The sequence below is a fragment of the Aedes albopictus genome, chromosome 3, assembly GCF_035046485.1.
Source record: "Aedes albopictus strain Foshan chromosome 3, AalbF5, whole genome shotgun sequence".
Lineage (NCBI taxonomy): Eukaryota > Metazoa > Arthropoda > Insecta > Diptera > Culicidae > Aedes > Aedes albopictus.
Genome location: NC_085138.1, coordinates 366,004,422 through 366,020,824, shown reverse-complemented (window position 1 = coordinate 366,020,824; position 16,403 = coordinate 366,004,422).

Sequence of the window (16,403 nt, the reverse complement as noted above, 5' to 3'; positions counted from 1 at the left end):
TGTGGAGAATTAGGGCGTCCTCCACAGCCCTTACTGCGCTAACCGGAGCAATAGTGCAGTGGACCTTGCGTTTCTCCGAGATAATCAGTTGCCCTTCTTAAGTCTCATATTTGAGGCTAAATAAGGGCGGGATTATTCAAATGTTGTAAATTAGCTTACATTAGTACCTATACGGTTTCGCTTAATGCGTTTTCGCCATTGGCGTTTTATCAATTGACACCGATTTGGTTTGTCGTTGATATTTCCTTTTGGTGCTGTGATTGTGAAAAGTGTAATCCAGTCTAGTTTGGGTAGTGGCTACGGCTAGGAAACCTCAGATAAATTTTCAGCGTAAAAAGCGTGCTTAGCCCAAGTGCCTCTTCTTAAAAAAGTTCATTTTCGTAGGGTAACTTCTGTATGGTATACAGGGTGCGGCAGGAAAAATTGCGAAAAGTTCAAGGCACTTTTACACGCTAAATATGGGATATATATGACTATTTTTTCATGACAGTGTATCAGTCAATGTCGATATTCTAGCACTGCAAAATAAAAATAAACATATTTGATGTTTAACATGTGATAATGTAAGCCTAATATGCGGGTATCAATAAACTGCGCGCCCAATGGTCATTAAACAAAATGACTATAACAGTAACAAAATTAGCTTAAATTCGATGAACAACCAGACCACACTGATCCAGAGACATGTAGTTTCACATACTAGATGAAATAAGTACATATAATTGACGATATTGTAGAGAAAATTAAAATTTTTGTTTTATCAGATACGAAATTTAGCGACCTGTGTACTTTTCTGCGGTTTGAAAATTTTGGTTGTCTTCAGATTCAGGCACCGCCCTGAAAAGGTTAGTGACCAAAATGGGATAATTTTCAATTAACTTGTCAGAAACCTAGCCTATTAGAGATCATGGAACGTTGAATCATAGATTGGTTAACTTCAAATGGACGAAAATTAGGTTTGAAGTTGAAAAACACTTTCGCATTTTTTCCTGCCGCATACTGTTGTGAACTCAGTTTTGCTTCTTTCATTATAAATGAAGTGTCGTGCCTCGAGCATGCTATATCTTAGTATGTTTCAACCTTTCCTTATGGATGCCTTCAAGCAAGCTCTTGTACTCAGCATCGTTTCGCTGATATTTGGCAGTATTGCTACGATGGTTACATCATTTGAAATAGCTCAAACATTAATTTGAGTTGCTTCAGTTTGATGGATTACTTAGGTACATAGTACAGTTCATGGATAACTTAACATAGAATTGCACCTAACCAATCTCTGCATGAGCAGAATTTATCATGAGTTGACTGATTGGCATGTCTCAGATGAGGAGTCTCCATTTTACCTTCTTTGCACTTTTGAGTGTTCCTTCGCAAAATTTGCGTATTCAGGCGTCCCTGCTCAACGAACTAGGAAACCTGTACTAATTGGTTGCGACCACATTTTGTGGATAACTCGCTTCCATTGCTACTCCAAGAGAGTTTCATTGTGGTTTTGTACCTACAACGCCCTCCATTGTGGTATACCATAACTATTGCTTTGAAAGAAGCTTGTCCTCTGCAGTCTGTGCGGACTGCAAGAGGTATTCCTGAATGGAACTCTGATCTGTTCAAGTTCAAAATATCTTCGGATAAACCATTCTTTTGTATAGTTACGAATCTCTTGCTTCCGCTTGAGAATTATAGCTATATAATCGACTTAGTGGGCCCTAAAAAGCTCTGCTTAATTCAAATCTTCAGGAGGAAATGCGGTTTTGTCCTATTTTTCTGCAGAGGGATTTGAGTATTTCAAACATGTTTTGAACTCTTCAACCATAGTTTTCGCAAAAACATAATATTCTCAACAAGGGCTACTCTACAGAATACTAGACATGCAAACGAATTAGTGAAAAGTAGAGCATACACGAATATAGGTCTCACACGTATTAAACATTATGGTCCATCGAAGTTTAACGCACTTCCTAGCGATTTAAAAGTAATTCATAACTGCATATTATTCAAAAGCAAACTGAAACAGTACATATCACAGAAGGTAAATGAACATATATTTTAACGTGTCAACCAATTAGCATATGTAGGTTTTTCTGGCTCCTGCTAGTTTTTCCCTACATTTTAGTTATTTTAGTTATTTTAATTTAGTCATTTGAATACTGTAGCCACACTCGTTATCACGAATTAAGTAAATATTTAGTTGTTTTTTGTAGTCTTAATTTTTTTACTGCTATGTGAATCCCTTCAAAGGAACTAAGTTCCACTGGGATTTCACTTTATTAGTATTACTTATCTCCGCGAATATTAACTTTTTTTTTATTTAGCAAGTGTCCATTACCAGGGGGCTCGATGTGAGAGCTCTTTGGTATGGGGGTCAGTGGAGGGTTTTAAAAAAAAAAAAAAAAAAAAACTCTTGTAGTTTTCTATGGGGTATTTTCATGGCGTGAAATTACTCTGTAGTCTTATCCCGAAAGGGTGCGTGCGTTGTATAAAGATGGAATGAGTTTCAGATTTATCTGGTTACCTCGTTCCTTCTGAAATGCTTGAAACGCATTGTCGATTATCACATCTGTGATGTTCGTCTGGCTGACCTGCCTACTCATGTGAACTCACATGCCTCCCAATTTGAGATGTCCACAGTGATTCTTTTACACAAAATTGTATATGTTTTCAAGCAAGTACTCGCTCAAACGTTGGTTTTTCGGCATCGAGGATGCTTTCGATGATGTGCCTTTCAATGTCATATTGAAAGTCGCATGACGTCACAAGCTACCTCTAATGAGCTATAGGCTCTCTTTACGCATATGCGTTTTACAGTGTCCTTTTCAGGGCACTGAATAAACCCATTGTGGTATGGGCTATGAGCTCTCATTGCGCTTATGCGTTCATTCCCTCTTCTAGGGTACCCCTTCCTATTTCATCACCTTTCCCTTTCCTAATCCCATTCCATCCCTTGTCACATTCTCCCTCAGGTAAATGATGAAATAGGCTTATATGTATGGCGATGGCACAAATGTCCCAAATGGAGGATAACGTGCCTCTGGAGCCGGCCTTCTGATACCTGATACAACCCCTCGTATACATATCCTCGAAAACAAGAACAATACTTGTTCAGTCTGAATAGTCAAATACAAAAGTTGAACTACACTCTTAATTTTGAATACCGTGTTCAGTAAATTTTTGACGAAATAGAACAGCTGAATACAGCTATAACGGATTGTTTAACTTTGGCACCCGTTTTTGACAGTTTGTGTACTGAGCCTCAGTAAAATCGATTACCGAAGCTACCGAAATAGTTCTGTGGTTCTAATTTCGTCAAAAAAGAACCCAACAGGCAATTCAGGAATGAGTGTGTATGTCTGTGTTGAGGCTGAAGGAGCGAAGTGGACTTCACGAAAACATGCTCGGGTCAGCTGTCAAAAATTGTTTGATTAAAGGTTGAACAAAAGATGATTAATTCTGCATGTTGGTGTATGCTTTAAAGCTGGTAACCCAGATGAATAATATTCTATTAAACTTGATATTCAGCCATCTATGTATAGCTGATTAAAGAGGATGAACAAGCAATACTTCAGACCAATATTCAGCTATCATTGTGTTCAGCCATTGACACCATTAACCGGCTATTGTTCAGCTAGTACTCTCATTATTCATCATTCATTGCTAGTTGGGAAGGGCAACGGTATGACCACCCGGGATGATAACCATGTGCCAGCACATTACTTTGGTGTCCTTCTTTAAAAGCGTATGTTGATCAGGCCTGCTAAATATCAGTGTCAATGCCTGTTTTTCAGCCAAAAATTAATTACTAGCGCCCACCTTAGCTAGAGAGTCTGCTTTCTCAATACCCAGAATCGAGTAATGTAAGGGAACCAAGCTATGGTGATGGTGTATGAGCGTTTTGACAAAGCTCTCAAGACTTGGCGTATTCCATTCAGGAAGTACGCTGAGTGCTTCTTCAGTTTCATTGACCGTACAGCCTCCAAAGAGCTTAAACTGTCGGTAAAAATGAAGTAGTGCTCAGGTGGAAGAGTGCTAATGTACTCTAAGGTGTAATATAAAGCCGCTAGCTCAGCAACATATACCGCACAGAGCTTTTGATGCATGAAGGCGGCACTATGAAAATCATTGCCCGAACTTACTTGCAAAGATTTGCGGAATACACACCGATCGAAAAGATTCTGGTATTCCATGGACCTCATCCTTCATTCATCCTACATGGACAGATCAAAATCCACAGAGGAATCGAAGTTTTAGAAGTTGTCATAATTGGTTTTAACCGAAGATGGGCTTACCTCTAGCGCCATGTGTACCAGTAGTACACAATCATAAAACGAGTGAGGGTTCTGTTCAAGCAGCTTTTCGAAATATTCTATGACCAATGGATTCACAACCTCGCATTGGATGAGGATTCGGAACGACAACTCCGCATAGTGGTCTGTCAGAAGCTGTACACCAGCAAGTACCTCTAAACTCTCACACAATGAGTTTTCATACAATCTAATGCTTCAACAAGTGTGTTTTCGCCGCGGATTGAAAACAAAAACTACTGTATTCTTAAACCGACAGAATGATTGTTTGGCACGGCCTGACAAGATCTTCCGGGTGCGCTCTCCACCATGTTCTGGTTACATTTCGCATAAGGTTTATTCGCTTTTGACATTTTTGTATCAGATACAGGTGCATTTGGTTTGGAGTCACACCAGATACCGTGATATTGAGAAGACATGGTATGAGTGATAGTCTTACCCATCAGGAGCAGAAGCTTAGCCGTTTTGTGTTTTTTTAGAAAAGATAACCATCTCAGTTTTCTCCGGAGAGAATTCGATACCCAGCTTGAGACCAAAGTAGACAAATTGTCCAAAATATCCTGTAGTGGTCCTTGCAGATCAACTGCCGTTGATACCTTTACTGAAAGAATCCGCAAGCTGGCATAACGTGCTATTTTCCATGAGACAATCATCTATGTCCCCGACGAAAAAAATGTAAAGAAGGGGGCTCAGACATGAATCCTGTGGGAGACCCATGTAGTTAATTCGTGAAACTGTCAAGTTCCCATGAGCAAAACTGATCTGCTTCTCAAACAGCAAGTTATACAAAAAGTTGTTCAGAATTGGTGAAAGGCCACTGTCGTGTAGTTTGTCGGAAAGAACATCAATACAAACTGAATCAAAAGGCGTGGGTTTCTTTTTTCTGCCAGCTTACGCTGTGCGCGCGTTTTGTTTCTCGGTCGTTCACTTTTGCTACACTTCTCGCCGGTGCTATCTGTGCAGTTGGAATAGCATCAAATCGATACGCGAAATGACTGTTAATGTGATCAATACCATCCTGTTTCGTTTTCCGCCGGGTAGTCCACCACCGACATGGGCGGAAATTGCAACGTTCTTGCAGCAGCTGGACATGGATTTAATGATGGTGGAATCCACCTACAAAACAGCCCAGGATCGATCGCTGTTTGTTAAATTTAAGTCCCTGGAGGCAATGAACGAGTCGTTGCATAAAAACACGGAATCCCGGCAATTCGCATATGCAAATGGAAAGTCAGTAGAAGTAAGAATGTCGATCGCGGGCGCTAACATTCAGTACGTCCGTGTGTTCGACCTACCACCGGAACTGCTGGATGATAGTTTGTCTTCGATACTCGGAGAGTTTGGAAGAGTGGAAAATGTGGTACGTGAAAAAATTCCGGCAGGCCTGGGCCTCGATCACGTTTACTCCGGAGTAAGAGGGGTATACATGGACGTGGCAAAGAAGATTCCACCATCGATAAGTGTCGACGGTAGAACTGGACGAATTTTTTACGAAGCTTTGAAGGACACTTGCTTTCTGTGTCAGGAATTGGGGCACCGGAGAAACTCATGCCCCCAGCGGCAGAGTCGGAACAAGAAGAAGAGTAAACCGCAAGTAACCTCTGGGCCCAGCTCGTATGCTGACATCGTCTCAGGAAAGGAAACGGTTGCAGAGAAACAGACGAACTTGGAAGTACTGGATGAGGATATTATTGAAGTTCTGGAGGAAGACGAAGACGAGGAATATATCGATCAGACGACGGAGGTGCCAGCAGTGGCGCAGGTGAAGCAAACCGTGGATGGTGTACGTGAGGAATCTGAAAAAGAACAGCGGCGTAAGAAAGGATTGGAAACATTGGAGGAGGTGGCCAAGGCTATCCATGAAGCGGTGCTGAACTCACAAGCCAGCCAACGGCGAGCCCAATTCGCGGCTTCAGGCTCTGGTTCAGGTTCCAGTTCTGGTTCCGGACCAAGAATGAAAGTGCCGCGTAGGACTCGCTATTGATTATGTTTCTATAGCTTTTAGAATAACAAATTTATATTGTTGATCAAGATTTGCGGCTCTGTAGAGTTTTTTAGTAAACAATCGAGCCTATACAAATAAACAAATTGAATAAAAAAAAAAAAAAAAAAAAAAAGAATCAAAAGGCTCCTAATATCCAAAAACACTGAGCCCATTCGTTCCTTTTGAGCAAAGGCAAGCTGAATTTCTGAAGCAAGCAACGCAAGACAGTCGTTCGTTCCTTTGCTTCTGTGGATACCAAATTGTGTATCGGACAATATGCCATTCGATTCAACCCATTTGTCCAGTCGAAAAAGAATAATCTTCTCCAACAACTTCCGTAGGCAAGACAACATCACAATTGGACGGTACGGGTTATGATCCAACGCGGGTTTCCCGGGTTTTTGAATAGCAATTACTCTCACTTCAGTGGTGTAGCCAGAAATTTGCTCTGGGAGTTTTCGACGATCAATGGTACTTTTTTACTGAATTGACACTCACATTTCGCAAACAATAATACACAATGAGATCATATACATTTCAATCGAGTCATAGCTTAGAAATAGCGGCGCAGCCGAACATTTTTCTCGCCATAAAAAAAAATTACCCTGGGGGGGGAGTCAATCCTAACCACCAACCCCCCCCCCTCTCCCCCCCTTGGCTACGTCACTGTCTCACTTGCATCCAATCATCCGGAACGATGTTGTTATCCAGGAACTGATTGAGCAAGTTTAACAAGCGCCTCTTATCGACGTTGGGGAGGTTTTAAGCAAGTTGAACTTAATTCGATCCATTTCTGGAGCAGAATTGTTACATGAAAGAAGAGCAAGTCAGAATGCAATTATCGAATACGGCCTATCAATGTCGTCTCTGTCTTGGGAAACATCACGAATTATTCGCTTCACGGATACAAAATCTGGACAAACTTTTCTTGCGTACTTGAGGATCCACCGAGGGCCGAGGCATTCTTCTCCCGACGTTCCAAAGAGTTCTCATCGATGTCTCGCACGACAAAGACTCGACAAACCGACGCCAATAATCGCTTTTTTTTCACGGGTGGCTAAACAACTTGAATTGGGACTACACTCAAACCTCCATTTAGGTAGGATCCATTTAGGTAAAATCTATTTAGGTCCCTCCATTTAGGTAACGTTACCTAAATAGAATTTGGTTGTGTTCAGAACAGTTGGATTGATGACGTCATACCCGACATTAACCTATCATTCACCTGTTTTTATTTTGGCCTCCAAACCCAACATAGACCCCACAGTTGTTCGAAGTTGGTCCAACAGTGCTCCAACATACGATAAAAATTTACCCGACATTGACCCGACATTCAACAATTTTTCAGTCTGGCGGAATTTTTAAAGTTTTTTATGTGTTCCGTGCCCAGCTAGTCATTTGCATGACAATTCTCACCTGAGACCCTCCAAAACCCCCGAAAGCGCCCCTGTAGCCCCTCTCCTACAGAAACTCCCTTGAAAGTTTTCTGAAACTCCGCATGCATCTTTAAATCTCCTATTCGAGTCACTCTCCCTAGCTAAACTTCTTTGCAACCTTGTACTCCATTTAGGTAATGAACTGAATCCATTTAGGTAATGAATCCATTTAGGTAAAAATTCTATTTAGGCAGTCCCGACTCATTACCTAAATGGAGGTTTTGGTGTACCCTGTTTGTTGAACTTTTACCACCGAATCAGATGATCCGTAGTGCTATGCTAAGTCGGCTGCTTTGTATTCATTGCATTGTAGAACTCTCGGTTGTCAACTTTCTGACAAATCGTTCGCAAACGATTCTTGAAAACGGGGAAGTTTTATGACAATTTAGTGAATAAAAATCAAGGAAGGTGTTCCTGAATATTTCTGGATTGACTTTTTGAATTTTGGTTTTACTACCACACAAAACAGAGCCATGTTTTATATTTTTACTTTAGATGTCGATCTATTGCTTCAGTAAAGCTATGTATTTCTGGCCACGAGGTCTTGAGATCACACCAAGGATCACACCTTATCTGAGGGTTTTCACATAAAATTCAACAAAAGGATTTCTCCATTGATTCCTTAAGGGATATTTCTTTTAATGTCGCTAAGGATGCTTCCAACGGCGTAGCCAGCTTTTTCTTTTTTCTTGCTCACTCTCACTCTCACTAGCAGCACCTTAAGGCAAATTTCTCGAAGTGGGACATTTTATTCGAAAAAAAAAATTGCAACCGGTTGTGCACAATGATGACCGTTTTAATGTCTAAATATTTTTTTCTTATTTCGAGAAATTCAAGTTCAGATATGCTTTTCGCCATACAAAATAAAATAATTTTATTCTTGCTTACAACTATGCATGCGCCTCTTGTTAGTGATCCATTGTTGGAGTAATTTCTGGAGGAATTACTGAAGGCGTCCATTGGCGTAGCCTGCTTTTTCTTATTTTTGCTCACTCTCCTAATCAAACACGAGAAAGAGCGGGATGAAACCAGGGGCGAGTGGCCTCTCTCTACATCCTTCTCTTTCTCGTGTTTGATTAGGAGAGTGAGCAAAAATAAGAAAAAGCAGGCTACGCCAATGGACGCCTTCAGTAATTCCTCCAGAAATTACTCCAACAATGGATCACTAACAAGAGGCGCATGCATAGTTGTAAGCAAGAATAAAATTATTTTTTTTTGTATGGCGAAAAGCATATCTGAACTTGAATTTCTCGAAATAAGAAAAAAAATATTTAGACATTAAAACGGTCATCATTGTGCACAACCGGTTGCAATTTTTTTTTCGAATAAAATGTCCCACTTCGAGAAATTTGCCTTAAGGTGCTATTTGCCATACTATGTTTTTGCGATTTACTTTTTAGTGATCTTTCGGGGTGAGTAGGAAATAAAACAAAGGATTTAATCCATTTATGGTGGAATCCCTCTAGGAACTTCTCCAGGATTTATCTATCGATTTTCCTATGAAAGTTTTCCTTTGGATTTCATTTGAGATTTTTTCGCCAGGGAATTCACCAAAAGTTTCCCCCAGAGACTAGGTGAAAAATATTTATCACAAGCCAAAAAATCATTTCAATTATCTGAATTAAAGTTTGCACCAGAACTATCTCCGAGGGTTCCGTCACATTCCGTACCTTGACTATCTGCCATGTAAATTTCCAGACGACAACTCAATCTGAAATCTCACTCACAAAACAAACTTCATAGAACGAACTGATTTCAGTTTGACCATAGGCAGCACTCCGGCGGGTGTAAGCCGTGAGAATGTGTGTCATGTAAATCAATCACTTATGTAGATTTTAACAACTGTCCGACACGAAAGAAAGACACCATTGCAGTCAATGGTAGCAGGTTTTTTGGTGCGGTTCACATCAGATGTGCTCACCACCGGCGCGCTGGCGGCAATCACAATAACGACGATTCAATCTCTATCTATCGCTCTCTCGTCTAACTTGGGGGTGTTGCTCTGGATGTTTAGTCGTTCGGCTGGCTGGCTGGTGGTGAGGTCAGCTTTCTGGTCTGATCTGGCTGGCGACCGGCATTGGTCGACAAATTTCAATTTATTTATTCGAAAAGGCCACGGGTCAACTCCATTTAGGTGTCGAGTCTGCCAGAAGAAAATGATCTATTGTGCCGATCAAGAACAGCCACTGGGTTTTGGTAAGTGAGTGACGGGTACAACTGTTCAACCGGTGTACAGCTGAATTTGTAATGCTTTGAAAACGCGGACCGACACAGAGACGCATTGGCCGTGGTTGCGTTGAGAAATTCTACACAGCCTCAGGACATCTCAGCCGCATTCATCAAAAGGCCACGTGTGACATGGCCTTATTGACTTGGTACGGTGGATGTGTAGACACAAAGATCAACCAGACCAGTACCAGACAAGAAAGCCGCTTCTACAATTGAGTCACTGTGTCACACTCGCTCTCTGGTATGTCTAAGCCCTGGCAACCTTCAGGGGTCGATGAAGGAAAATGAGTACACAAACGATTAGTCATCCTCAAAGTAGAAAAGATCTGGGATGTGGGACTTCGGTCAGGTTGGTCAACAGCAGATACGCCCACTGGTCTTTTTGAGCAGTTGAGCGAAGTGATCATTTTGTCCCATTCATCCCTTTCGGTGATTCGTTTTGACCGAAATAACCCATGGAGGTGCTCTATCTGACTAATGGTTGACGAAGTGCACCGCGGCAAGGATTAATATAAATTTCTACAACTCCATCTCGAAGCCACGTGCTGCGCCAGGTAATCAATTGTCACCCTAAATGCGTTCCCTCCTTGTACCCCTCTTTGTACTCAATTCGATTGATACTAGATACAATGCACTAAAGGCATCTTAGGGCGCTATGAAACGCATGAACTATACATTAGTATATTGGGAAACACAAGAGTTTGTGAGTGACAATTGCTCAATGCATGCCTTCGCGGCGCGAACAATTGCACAAATTCGCTAATGCATTGCACTTTCTCATATGAGGTGCAACGCTGCAGCAGGCCTGCAGGGTTCACATTCATCCAGTTGCAGCTTGGAGATCGTTTGTAGTATGATTGAGGGTGTTGGCAATGCAATGTTGCTGGCAAACAGTTTGACCTATGTGGCTCACTGTTGAAGTAAATGCCTACCAGCAAATCAATATGGACGAATGGAGAAAAGCTGGTGCATTTGCCTTTTGATCTCATTAAAATGTCAAACTCGAGTTTATTATTTGGCTTGAGAGCACACGTAGCTGGAGAACACGGTTCGTTTCAAATTCTGGTATACTTTGACTCGAAACCTGAGCAAAGATGGATAACAACTTGGTAGTACGCATTGTGCCTGATTCGACAGCGATATATTTTTATCTCAGAAGCAAACTTGAGTGTCTCTGACTGCTAAATTTCAATCCGAGCTCAGGTTTGAATCATGACTCATTACATTATTGAAGAATATTTGTATTCGAGACTTTATTGCCAACCTATAACATCCTGAACACCATTTACTTTGGAGAAACGAAATGTTTGGCATACCAGTTGTACTAAAGCTGAATTTGAGTTACGTTCATAAGTTCTCTTCATTTAACATTCGTCAAGAATAGCAAAAGTTGTTTTATATTCTGGGATGTTCTAGGTACTCTAAACTGTTCAATAGTGAAGTCATTCAAATCCATGAGAATAATAAACTGTTAAAATAGACACTATAAGGATTTTCCAAGTCAGCCAAACTACCTTGGAGTTCAGAACTTCAGATCTACACTGGCAACAGTAGCCATATCTGTTGTACAATGTAACGTTGCATAATGGATCACAGTTACTGGATCAATCTGAAGTATACTAAATATTATAACAAACCTTTGGGACATTCATGGTCGGTTCAAACTTATAGGACAGTTTGAAGCCCTTCAAATATACAAGAATAACTTTATGTATTTTCGCCATAAACACAATGCTGTAATTGTATAATCTGCTGGGATTCGTGAAGCTCTTGAAATCTCAAATGCCATTTAGAGGCAATGTAGGGATATTCCAGGTCAGTCAAATTAACGTGGATTTAAGAACTTCAGGTCTACATTCAAAACAGTAGCCATATCTACTATACTGTCATAATCAACCGCAGTTGCAGGAACAACCTGAAGTCTACTATAAATTATTATAAACCTTTGCACATTCAAGATCGTCTAAATCGTATTATAATGAAGTCCTTCAAATGTACAAGAATAATTCTGTATTTCCGCCATAAATAACAGCATTACATAATCTGCTGGGATACGTAAAGCACTTGAAATCTCAAATGTCATTTTGAGACACTGTGAAAATATTCTTGATCAGCCAAACTCTTGGAGTTCAGAACTTCAGGTCTACACTCGTAACAGCACCCATATCTGATATACTGAGTAACGTTGCATAATCAATTGCAATTACTGAACCAACCTGAAGTACAATTATAAACCTTTGGGACATTTAGGGTCTTCCAAACTGTCCTGAAGTTTAGCTCTTGACACATTATTATACATCCTACTGTTATATGTAATCCCCCTGGCATTTCGTCAGTCATTCTAAGACACTTTTGAGATATTCCAGATCAACCAAACTACTCCGGAGACCATAGTTTCAGGTCGACACTTTGATAATAGTTTTTGCCACTACGTTAAGTAGTGTTACAAATCAACTGTATTGCGTCATCCTCGCTGTTATGGAGTTTGGCTGATAAAAACAACCACTGTAACATGAGATGATTTCGTTTTAGAGAGTAACGTTGAACAACCAAATATTTTTTTTTTTTGCTATTAACGGTAAATGAAACGGTTGGTAATGTTATGTAACTCAAAACAGTAAAAAAATATATTGCAGGCCAGTGTGTATGATTCTGAATATCCCGAAGCTATATCATAGTCTCTAATTAAATTCTGTGAGCTCCAGTAAATATAACATTTTTTTTAATTTCTTTTTATTCGTGAATTTTAAGTTAATATAACAGATTTAGCAACATATCTCTATAAAGCCAAAACAGAAACTTCAAATGCTGTAGATGCTAGATATCAAACAACATAATAGTTTGCACGCGAAAATATCCGTTCTGATAAACGTGAACAAACAAACGAAAATATGAGAACAAACTAATATACACCGTGAACTGGAACTAGTTCCAGCTGTCAATATGGAAGTTCTAGAAACCGTGATATCTAGTTCACGGTGTACATTTCTTATTCAAGGTGTGCCAAAAACCGTTATTGACAAATAAAAATGTCCACCCATAAGGCACCCCGCATTCGAAAGATATACTGTTCTAGTATCTCCTCTGAAAATTTAAAAATGTTTCATCGAGGGAAACTAATGTTTTTGTGATTTGAAGATTTTGAGGCATTTCTATAAGATTTCCTTATATGAGTAAATATGCACGCACGGTGTGTCTGATACCGATATTAACAAATAAAAATACACTCCAAACTTACACCCGGCATTCTAAAGATATACTATTCTAGTATCTCCTCCGAAAATTTGAAAATGTTTTATCGAGGGAAACCAAGGTTTTTACTTTTTGAAGATTTTCCTCTATTTTCATAGAATTAGCTCATATATGGGAATATTGTCATACGATGCCCTCTAAATCATAAACAAATAATAACACTGGTCAACAAAATTTTAAAAAAGTTCGTATTATGAGATAAGAAAAAAGAACAGGATTTTGGAACCCTAAAAGTGTCATAGAGAAAATTTTTTCGAAAAATATTGGAACGGCACTTCACAGCTCACGACCGAAGTTTGAATTAAGAACTTGGAGTGATCAATTGATATACGCATTATGGTTTCTAGGGTCCCAAAACCCTATTATTGTTTTTTCTCATCCCATAACGCAAACTAGTGTTGAACGGTGTAATGAGTTTCATAAATTCCAAAAGTACAATATTCAAGCACTTTCTCTGAAAATTTGACAACATTTCATTGAGAGATATGTCAATTACCGTGGTTTGAGAATCTAATTAATATTCCATAGTTCTATCTGCTACTCGTATACAAACAAAAATGTGGCACGCCGTGAGCGTTGATTACATAAACTTTCTAAGAGTTTGACACCCGTTTTTTTTTTTGTTTTTAAGCACGTTTTATGTTGGTATCTTGTCGGCGAATTTGAAAACGTTTCATGGTGATACGAGAGTTAAAGTAAATTAACAGCCCAGGGTTTTGGTATTCCTTGGAAGCTTTGTAAATCGTTGGTATAATGTTTAAGATATTGAAGCTTTTGAAGTAAACCTAAATGCTTATCGTTTTACTAGCCAGCTTTTAAACGTCATGTAACTAACGTGTTTTCCGTGAATTTAGAAATATTTTATTTGAATCGGCGGTCCGGCAGCACTGGCCGAGTGAAGTTTTCATTTTTTGACTCCGTATAAATTTAGAATTTTTAGCAGAATTAGTGCGCGAAAATTGCTCTGTCATATTGCCATCGACAAGTGAAAGTGTGTAGCATTGGAAAACATTGAAGTTTTTGTGGTACAATCGTTGTAACTTAAGGTTTGGTGCAATAAAGTTTGCAACGGAGACTCGAAAATGGCTCTCCGAATCATTGAAATTGTCTTGGCAGTGTTGTTTTTTTTTGCGTGATGTGCGTCGCAACGTGCAAGTATGGGTGACCGATGTAGGCTGTCGGTCGGTCGGTCTGTCTGCAGACAACCGAGGCACGTATTCGCTTGTGAAGAATACGAGAATTTTAGTTTTTTTTTCTCTGCTGTAAAGTTGAATGTGTTTGGAGCGAGTGCCCGTGAGAGCTTTGATAGTGTGATGACCGCAACGCGGACACGGCCATACGCATGGAGGTGTACGCTATGTATTTCTTATTAGAGTGGATACTAGAACGGTACCGTGTTTGTTAGTGGGTCATTTTCGGTGCGGCGCCGGCGGAGTGGTGAACTCATCGTGTGGGTGGAATGAAATGAAAGCGCGCGTGAGGTAATGTGCGCATGGAGTGTTTCTTCGTTATGTTGCGCGACATGAACTTCGGGTTTGGCTACGACGCGACTTACTTTGCTGTGATGTGAAGTACTAGATCTTCGGATAAATAAGCATGAATTGTACAGTGCACGTTCGATTTTTGTTTCATGTTAGAAAGTCGAACAGTTGTTAAGTTTTGTACGCAGAATGTGTAATGAAATGCCGGTTCGTACATGTCAATTTTATGGACCGAGTACGCGATCGGTGATATTTTATTATTTTTCGTCATTTGAGTGTCGTTCGTCGGCGTTAAATCGACTGTGGATCATTGAGTGGTATGGTGGAGCATACCGATTTACGGGTTCGCGAGTGTATTTGTATTTTTTTTTTCTCATTTACGTTTGTTAAAATTCGGTCAGGGGCAGTTGTTATAAGAATGTGTTTCGTCCTCTGGAAGAAAACATGGACATTCAGCGATAAAGAGATGGGAGCACATAAACGGGTGAGTTCGTTTCATGCTTTTGTTTTATTGTGAATTGCCTGGTTAATGTTAACTATAAAATAATATAGAGTATGAGGATTATATTTCTGCTACGGTAGTCCTTTCAAACTAAAATTATTTTTTTCATTGCTCAAATTATTACATAATATTGTTGATATAATTGTTTTCAGGCATTTTAAAAATCTACAGGATCAACCAATGCTGTTATATTTTTCAGTATCGTTTTAGAGACCTTTTAGCATGTTTCAGCATTAATCCTTGTTTTTATTATATTACATGACGGACATACACATCAGTCATTCTATAGTTTTTTTTTCTCGTTAAGCTGTTAGTATACAAATTTGTTCGAAAAGAAACCAATGCTCATACATCTTGTTTGACTCGATCGAATTTTCATTAGTGTCAAACTGATGTTGTTTCTTGAGTTCTTTCCTTGTCAAATATTTGACCGTGTGTACTACTGGCCTTACTTTGTCAATAGTCGACTCAAATTTCCAGTGAAATACTGTACTGTGTTTGAATAGTTTGTGACAATTGGACGCTGGCGAACTATACCGTTTTGATGCATGAGGTAACAAATACAGGGTAATTTGTACCACGTCGTTATGTTTTCGTGCATATTCTTTGTTTGAAAGCGGTTTGAAGTGTTATCACTGTTTGGATATTTTCATTCCAAGTTGCATTCGATAGTGAACGTTGTTAATCCTAAACAAAATGAATACCATATTATCATATACTACTTCGTTGAAGTAGTTTAATCATTAAATTATTTATATATTGATATAGCTGTGGTTCAGCTGCATAAGACGAAGGAGCGATTGCCGATTGGCGTAAGAGGGAAGTTACTACAACATTCTTTCGGATAATTTCTTCTTTTCCAATCGTATCGATCTTCAAAATTTTTCAGGAGAAGCTGCATTTCTATGAGAATTCGTACTAAGCATTCATAACTAAAAACATTTTTCTTCATTGATAGGAAAATTTATAAACATCTGGAACTATGCGATATACTATCACTTTCCATTCGGATCCAATTTTATTTATTCAATGGACTGGTACTTGTGGTTCATAGTAGATTGTCTGTTAACATGCTTGATGTGGCTTCCATGGACAGCCTTCTCGGTTTGATGATTTTATATACATAGTACTACTTCTTATAAACGAAAAATATTACTATAATATTCCTAAGATAAATGACCTTTTTTATTATTTGATATATTTCAAGCTATTGTCGTACTATAC